This window comes from Tenrec ecaudatus, chromosome 3 (assembly GCF_050624435.1).
Source record: "Tenrec ecaudatus isolate mTenEca1 chromosome 3, mTenEca1.hap1, whole genome shotgun sequence".
NCBI lineage: Eukaryota > Metazoa > Chordata > Mammalia > Afrosoricida > Tenrecidae > Tenrec > Tenrec ecaudatus.
In genome coordinates this window covers 2173536-2182623 of record NC_134532.1, presented here as the reverse complement: position 1 = coordinate 2182623, position 9088 = coordinate 2173536, and the positions used below count along the sequence as shown (strand labels likewise).

The 9088-nt window shown below is 41.2% G+C and overlaps 1 non-coding gene and 1 pseudogene across 1 annotated transcript; one reads left to right on the top strand and one right to left on the bottom strand.

Annotated features, from left to right (window-relative positions):
- Nucleotides 1-512: 512 nt before the first annotated feature.
- LOC142443114 (methyltransferase HEMK2 pseudogene) lies at nucleotides 513-1021 on the bottom strand (annotated as a pseudogene).
- A 1512-nt stretch (nucleotides 1022-2533) lies between these two features.
- LOC142444122 (small nucleolar RNA SNORA15) lies at nucleotides 2534-2669 on the top strand. Its single transcript, XR_012783785.1, has one exon. It is a non-coding gene; the product is annotated as a small nucleolar RNA SNORA15 (small nucleolar RNA).
- The last annotated feature ends 6419 nt before the right edge of the window (nucleotides 2670-9088 follow it).

Here is a 9088-nt window from a genome sequence, read left to right as displayed (position 1 = left end):
TTTCATTTCTTCTTTTCTATATTTTTTATTTACCAGAAGAGAAAACCAAAGTACAATAGAGGTACAGTGCCCAAGGTTTATTTCACAATAAATGCAGGGAATGTGCGGATGATGTATGTATATGTATGGATTGTGATAAGAGTTGTATGAGCCCCTAATAAAATGTTTTTTAAAAAAAGAGGGTAAGTTAAAAAAAGGTTTGCTACAAATCATAGGTATCTTTCTTTTTAAATATATAAAAGTGGAAAGCTATTGTTTCTGGACATTGCCTCCCCCTCAGACTATACTCTTTTTTATGTTTGTCTATAAAAGATTTTATATAAAATATGCATATTGTACAAGTATTTCTATAAGCTTGAATAGTCCCTAGGAGTGAAATGGAATGCCCACTCTTCTACACTCTTTTCCTGTGATACCTTCTTGACAGGTTTTTCGATAAATCGAGAATGACTTCAGTCTCCAAACCTACAGGACGGATTCAGCTTCCTGAAGCTGTCAGCACACACTGTGTTTCACGACTTGGTGTAGTTGAGGAATGAAAATATTTTTCGGTCGCCTGCTTGGAACGAGCGGTGGTGCCTTGTAAGCCTTTTCTCTTCATTGTTTGAACATTTCTTCTCGATTTTTTTCCTATAATGGAAACTAGATGGAACAGTCCTCTGGGGAAAGCCGATCTGCAGCAGTGCAAAGCATCTGTCCATGGCTTCTCGACTGTTTCTGCCACCAGCCCTGGCAGCTTGATTCCTTGACTTCTAACCTCTTCAGAGAGAGGCACTACGAAGGGAGGATTAAACAATAAAAGGTGTTTTTCCTTCAACCTTGGAAGGGGGCCTTTGACCACGCCGGTAAGTATGGGTTGAAGGCAGACTTTGTTACAGTGTGCTGTCTCCAGGGTATAAACTGCTGCGTTAAGGTTGATATCCCGGCACGTGTACCATGCCTGACATCCTATCATTGAGCCTAGACATGCAGATACCACACTAGAGCCTGGCCCTACTGCAAAGCACATACCCGCTCCCATGTCGGTGGAAAGCCCTATGCCCAACGTGCCCAGGAGCGGCCTGGGATATCTCAGCACGATCATCTTCCTCCGCCTAAGCCTGTACTCTGGGGATGGGGTGGGGGTGGAGAGAGGCGGGGGAGTTGCTTCTGTTTCTCTAACCCTTCCCTGAAGAGTTCTGACTCTTTGATTCAACCCAAAGTCCACTATGCAGTTTGGGCATCCTCCAGGAGATCGAATAGTGCATCTTTTCAATGTCCTTTGAGTTTTGCGAACAAAAAGAAATCTAAAGATAAAGTCAGGAGGGTGGATTCGGGAGAAAGATGGGACTTTCTACTCCCATAAAGCGTTGCAGATTTGAACACTCACAGGGGCAGTTCGGCCTTGTCCTCCAGGGCCGCTCCGAGTCAGCATCGGCTTCACACAGTGAGTTTGGTTGGTATGGCCGGGTGGATTGAGTAGACTACCCAGTGGAACTTGTAAACAATAAGCACGTGCATTGTTATGATGGCTGAAAAAAAAAGTGTCGGTGCAACTTTCCAGGATTTTTCTCATCCAAACAGCTTTCAACCTTCATCAAAAACACCCCTCTTCCAAATATGATATTGTGATTGTCTTGTGATAAGACCAACATCAAATCTAAGTTAGCTAACTCCATAGTACACACTTTTGCCACTGTGTTTTGATCACTAGAGCCCTGGTGGTGTTGTGGTTATGTACAGTCCTGAGGTCCACGTGGTTGACAGTTCAAAACCGCCAGCAACTCTATGTGCCCCTTGCACAACAGAATAAACCACTGCCCTCCGGCCAGACGCCATCTTCACAATTGTTCCCATGCTTGAGCCCAGCATGATTGAGCCACTGAGCCCATCCATCTCCTTGAGGGCCTTCGTCTTCCACTGCCCCTCTGCTTTACTGAGCATGATGTCCTTCTCCAGGGACTGGTCTTTCCTGAAAAGTCCAAAGTCTGTCAGACAAAGTCTTGTTCTCCTTGCTTGTAAGCAAGCTCTACAATACACAAATACGAATACACTCTAGACATCAGCAGAAAAGATCAATTAGAATCAGAAAAGGCAGAAGTCTGGTTGTTAGGTAACACAGGTGGACTCCTACTCATAGACTCTTATGTCTTTTTCATCCACCCTCCCCATCTGCTATTCTAAGGAGCATTCTGATTTGATTCTACTTCCCCAAAGACAAATGTGTTCCTTATTCAAACAAATCATGGTATAATCAATATTCTTCATTAAGTCCATCGATGATTTAATGAGTCCTTTCGTCCTTTTTTGTTGCCCAAATTCCCAATGCATATGAGAGGATAGCGCTGTATGGTTTTCAAAGATATAGTTTGTAGAAGTCACTACGTTTTTATTATGTCTGGTTCTAAATCTTGCCCCAAACAGAAACTGTACAGTGAAAAATTACAGCTAAAATTAACCAGTTTCTATAATCTTTCACCATACCTTCTTGTTCTCTTAATAATATCAGAGCTAGAAAGTGTTTCCAAATATATAGCGAGAAATCGAGGCTCATGCATGGCTGAATCCTGTGGTGTTTTATCCATAAACTACACAGCCAGACACCATGCCACAGTATCGTTTCCCTTTAACATACCTCCGGTGTGCTGTGTCTTCTCCATGGCGTATCATCTATAAAGGTGAACACAAAGAAAGAAAAAAAAGGAACTGAGGCTCAAGAAGAATAAATACTTCCTTTATGATCACACAGTCAAAAAACAGAAAGAGAAAAACTCTACAAGACTGCATAGCTAGCCAAAGCCAGAGCTACATTTTTATCCACTTCAGCATATCACTCCTTAACATTACAAAGGGTTTTAGGCCAAGGATTATTTTTGAAAATTGGTTTGCAGTTTCACACCCACAAAAAAAACCAGTATTAAAATGGCGATCTAATAACCATGTAAAACAACTGACTCAAAGGCAGCCAGTTTGTCTGGTTTGTTGTTGTTGTTGTTTTGGTTTGAGTCCCTCAAAACCACAAATCCAAGTCATCCTTTCTACAGCTCATTTCCTTGCTTGTTTAGCTGCAAATGACTTCCTTTTTAATATGCTTACAGAAGTATTGGGTTCCGTATAGTCGTTAAATGTAAAGCTTCTTTTCCAGTGTGGATGGCTCACCTGGAGCTACACAAATTTTACTTAGGTAAAATTTTTAACTGCATGTCTTTTCCCCGTGAGTCATCTTTTCCTCACTTCTCATTTTGGAATCATGCGTTTCCTGCATAGGCAGAAGTATTAAATTTTTCAGGCTCCCTCTAACTTACAGAGAGTGGAGTGCTATTCAAGCAAAATGCGGCTGAATAACATATTCAGAGGAAAAGATACCAGACGTATTTTGTTAGAGGCTAATGACAATGTTTTACTATTGAAAAGCATTGCATGTGAAATAAAGGTACTTTTATCTCCCTGTAAGACAGCACTTGAAGTAAAAAAATATTGTTTTTAACCTAGAGATCTCAGAATGTTCTGATATCCTAAAGATGGAATTGTGTAAGTCTATGAAGGGAGAACTGACACTATTAACTAATAGTTAATAATGGTTCCTAGATAAGCCATATTAATTCCATCTTAATGGATGTAATGTAATGCAGCAGAGCTGGGAGCTTCATCTGTTCACATTTATTAAAATGTCAGAAGACTAGAAATGGATTGAGGTTTCCATAAAAACCACTAGTGGTTTTAGAGGTGTTTCTCCAGTCATTTCATTCCATTAATTGCCCTGGAAAAGCAAGTATGCACGATAGCTTTTGTTAATTGTACTTTCTTTCCTCCTTAGACATTGACTGGTGGAGCTAACACATTCTCCTTTGTTTTACTGCAGGTTTGGCAGCCCCTCCTTCAGCCTCTTCCCTCAAGCTGAGAGACTGGTGCAAGATACTCTAAATGCCTGACAAATCCTGCCCATTAGCAGCAGGTACTCAGACAGGCATTTCATCTCCTCCGGCCAGAATAAAATTTTAAAATTCCTTATCCTGACATATTTTCTTATTCAGGATTTACAACATCTCTGGGCTTCTGCTTGTCTAAGAGGAACAGACATCTGCAGTATGAATCCAATCAACAACAACATCAACAACAACAGCAGCAGCAGCAAAAACAGAAATAGAGGTTCCAAGGCTTTAGCAAAAATTCAGCCATAAAATACAAGAACAGACATAGCAATGTCTTTCAATGCCCAAATTAGCCAATTAATCACCTAGAGGAATAGGGTCCCTTCCCACAGTATAGGGAGAAAAATTTTTTAAGAAAGCATCCTTCCAGTCAGAGAGCATATAACTCAAGGGCATTGCTAAATGACACACTTTCCTATAAGTTGCTTGCAACAGGTAAGATTAACTGGGCAAAATGTGGTCAACGCAAAATATAAATGATAGTAATGATCAACAAGACATACTTTGGAGTCACTGGAAGTAGTTTGGTGCAGCACAAGAATGAAGCATGACCTCCCAACCCCAATTTATAGCTCACAACTGTTATTGCCCCTTTCTACTTGGGATCTTAAATAAACACTTCAATCACTATACATGACACTATGCAGTTAAGTGCCTATCTTATAAGCTCGTCATATGAATTAGAGATAATGGACAAAGCTATTTTTTAACCTCCTTGTATAAAACTTTAGGTGGGGACACACAATTCCTCATATAGTGAAAACATGCAAGAAAATACACATCTCCTACAAAATTGTTCATGTTAGGTGCTATTGAGTTGGTTCCAACCCATAACAACCCTGTGCACAACAGAACTAAATTCTGCTCAGTCCTGCGCCATCCTCATAATTGTTCCTATGCCTGAAACCATTGTTGCAGCCACTGTGTCTAAGTCATCTCTTTGAGGAGCTTCCTCTTTTTCACTGTGCATCCACTTTACCAAGCATGATGTCCTTCCCCAGGGTCAGGTCTCTCCTGACAACACGTCCAAAGTAAATAAGATGACGTCTTCCCACCCTTGCCTCTCAAGGGTACTCTTGCTGTATGTCTTTCAAGACAGATTTGTTGTCCTTTTAGCAGTCCATAATATTTTCTTCTCCAACACCAAATTCAAATGCACTTAAGTATATGGTTTTCAGAGACATATTCCTCTGAAGTGGGGAGCCAAGTTCTCTTCATTGTCTGTTTTTAGTCTGGAAGCTCCACTGAAACTTGTTCATTTGAAATACCAGTGCTATAGCTTCCTGCAGCACGCAAGCCACCACAGTACAACAAATGACAAATAAATGGTGGCTTATAAAGTTAGTGTCTATTTAAAAGTTTCTTCTGGGAGGCGGTAAGATGGCAACCAAGTAGGCAGTTCACACTAGGAGCTCAGTAGAGATCGATGAGTGGGGAGATCTTCAGGCTGAGCTGAGGTTCTGAGACTGTCAGCTAATTCCCATGAAAGTCCAGGGTGCTTCCCTGAACGAGGAACTGACTTACACCCCATCTCCTGCACCTGCAGTGGCGTACTGAGGACCCAGACCTGCCACAGGAACTGGTCTGGGCCCAAGTTGTCTACACTGCTACAGACCACCAGGTTCCAGCTGGCTGCAGTGCCCTCAAGTCCGCCAGCCACCCAGCAGAGGCATGTACAGTACAGTTTGATATCCCAAATGGCACAGGGCCCTCCTGCTATCCGTTGGTGGATACCTCCTCCAAGACTGGCATCTTCTTTGTAACTTTACCCTGTTCTTCCCAGCATTCCCCAGCCCTCTAACAGATACAGCTGGTCCCTATTTCACACCCACTTACCAGTCTGCAGTGTCCCTAGCTGAGATCAGACGATGCCCAACCCAATACCATCAACACTCCCGGAGCTGTGTGCTCCTGCACCCAGGCAAGCACTTTCCTTCAGACCGCAGCCTGCACAGCTGCGAGCCTGCACAGCTGCAGCCTGCACAGGACCCATGGAGGCCTGAGAGTTGCTGCAGCACAAGTAGGATGACCCTAGCCTGACAACTGAGAGGGCCATCCAACCTGCCCTCCAAACAACAGATACCCAATAGGCTAGGGTGAAACCCCAGTAGGACGAAGGTGAAACACAACCCCTCAGAGAAGTTGGCTACAGGCAGCCTGCAGAAGCATTCATACCAGCCTCCCAAAGTGAGAGCCCAGGGCTCGCTGACTCCCAGGAAAATGTCATCAATTTCCTCCAAAATAACACATAAAGAGCAATCAGCCTTAAAAACCGCAACAACAAAAAACAGGAGAAACAAAATCCAATGTTAGAAGATGACCTGAACCTAATGGCAGTTATAGAAGAGGAAGGCATTGACCTGCCACACAAACAAATCTTCAGAATGTTGATTAGAGTCATACAAGATATGAGGGAAGCAACTCAGAAAAAGGAAGGAACGATATAGGAGATAAAGGCCATGCACTAAAGGGAAATGCAAGAGCTAAGGGATATGATAACAGAAGCCAACAGCAAATTTACATACTTCACCAACAGACTTGAGGAAGCAAAGAATCACAGAAATGACCTAGAGAATACCTAGGTGGACTTCAAAAAATGGGAAAAACAGTAAAAAGATAATCAGAGAATCTGAAGACCACCTGAGAACCATGTGATGTTATAAAAAGGAACAACATTATAATAATTGGACCAGTGAAGCAAGACATAATGAAGAAGTCAACAGCAAAAACAGTGAGGATATTGTTAGAGGAAAGCATCCCCAGCTTAATGAATGAAAACCAGACAACCATTCAGGAGGCCAAAAGAACACCAGCTAGACTGAATACCAAGAAGATGTTACCAAGGCATATAATAGTTAAACTATCCAACTTTGAGGAAGAGGAGAAAATCATAAGAGCAGCTAGGGGGAAACAAGCAGTCACTCATAAAGACATACAAATAAGAATATGCTCGGACCTATCAGCAAACACTATGAAGAAGAGTGGAGAATGGAGTAACATATTCCAAAAATTCAAGGAAAATAACACAAACCCAAGAATACTCTATCCACCAAATACTACCTGACAAGATAGGTGTAGAATTAAGAGTCTTTCCGGACAAAGAAAATCTCAAAAAATATGTTAAAAGAAACCCAGCCCTTAAAAGATTCTTGTCCACCCAGTATGGGCAGAAGAAATACACTCACCAAGCACAAATAAGAGATTGTCACATAGAAAAAAATCCACCCAGAGGTCAAGAAATAGAAAACAGCACCCAGGATAGCATTGGCTCAACGATGGAAAGAAGGCAAGGATAAACAAAACACACAAACATGCACAATGTACTGATAAGGAAGGAAGGTAGGAAGACACCCAACTAAAAGGTACAAGTTGACATCACAGAGTCCAAAGATGGATGTAAAAACCCTGAAAATAAATGGACTGAACTCAGGCAATAAAAGACAGAGGGTGGCACATTGGCTTAGAAAACAAAACCTGTCCATCTGCAGCCTACAGGAGACACAACTCAAGATTACAGATAAAAACAGGCTGACAATCAAAGGCTAGAGAAAAATGTACCAAACAAATAAAAATTTTTAAAAAGCAAGGGTTGCTGGGGAGTCTTTTCCCCAACTCAATCCCCCAACACTGAGAATATTCCATCCATATACCCTGAAGGAAAGGAAGGGGTTTAGAGAACCCGACCTTGTTATGTACCCTTAATAAAGTACACTGTACCCAGTCCAAAAAAAATAACAGGGCTTGCAATACTAATCTTGGACAAAATTGATCTCAAGATTCAAGCCATAAAAAGATATAGGAAAGGCACAATATAATGCTCGAACGAACAGTAGACCAAAAATCAGTGAGCATAATAAATATATACACACACAACGAGAGACTCACAATTTATCGATCAAGCTCTCCAAAAGATGAAAAAGGAAGTCACATGCTCAACAATTATAGTAGGGGACTTTAATATACCACTCTCTGAGAAAGATCACAGGGAAAGAAGCTACAGATCTAAATATTACAATTAGACCACTTGACCTGAGAGATATTTTGAGAGCTTTCCAGTCAAATGCAAAAATAATCACATTCTGCTCAAGTCCACATGGCACACGCTTGAAGGTACACTACATGCTGAGAAGCAAAGCGAATCTGTATAAGTTCAAGCACATCGAGGTTATACATAATTCTCTCTTCAACCACTATGCCATCAGGCTAGAAGTCAACAAATGGACGATCAAAAAAATAAGGGCAAACAACTGGAGGATAAATAGCTCTCTATTGCAAAAGGATTGGGTATGGGCCCCAGATCCGATATGAAATTAGGAAGATTCTAGAAATCAATGAGAATGAGAATACAATGAGCCAAAACTTTGGGGGCATAGTAAAGGCAGTTATCAAAGGAAGTTTGATAGCAGTACATGCGCACATGAGAAGGCAAGAGAGACTTATGATTGATATGCTGGCACAGCACTTACGGCAATTAGAGAAGTGTCAAAAGGATAGTCCTACTAATAGCAAAAGAAAAGAAATAATAAGATTCAGGGCTGAGATTTATGAAAGGGAAAACAGAAAACTGTGGGAAAATTAATGCAGCTCAAAGTTGGTTCTCTGAAAGGATTGCCAGAATCGACAGACCCCTGGCAAACCTAACCAAGGAAAGGAAAGAGCAAATTTCAATAGCAAGGATAAGGGATGAAACTGGGGACCTTACAACAAACCCTAATGAAATCAAAAGGATAATTACACAGTACTATGAAGGCCTGTGCTCCAATTAATTCAACAACTTGGAAGATAGGGAAACATACTTGGGAAAACAAACCGTCCTGAGGCTATCCCATTTGGATGTCAAGAATCTAAACAGACCCATAGCAATAAAAGAAATAGGCAAGGTTATCAAAGGGATTGTTTTATATATATATATATCTCCCAGGCAGATGGTTTTACAGGAGAATTCTAACAAGTGTTCAGGGAAGAACTGACACTGAGCTACACCAACTCTTCCAGAACATAGAAAAATATAGCCAACTCCTAACCTCTTTCTATGTTGCCAGTATAATTCTGATACCTAAAGCAGCCAAGGTTCCCACAAGAATTGAGAACTACAGACCAATATTCCTACTGCACATCGATGTAAAACTCCTTAACAAAATACTAGACAATAGAATGCAAAAGTATATAAATCAAAT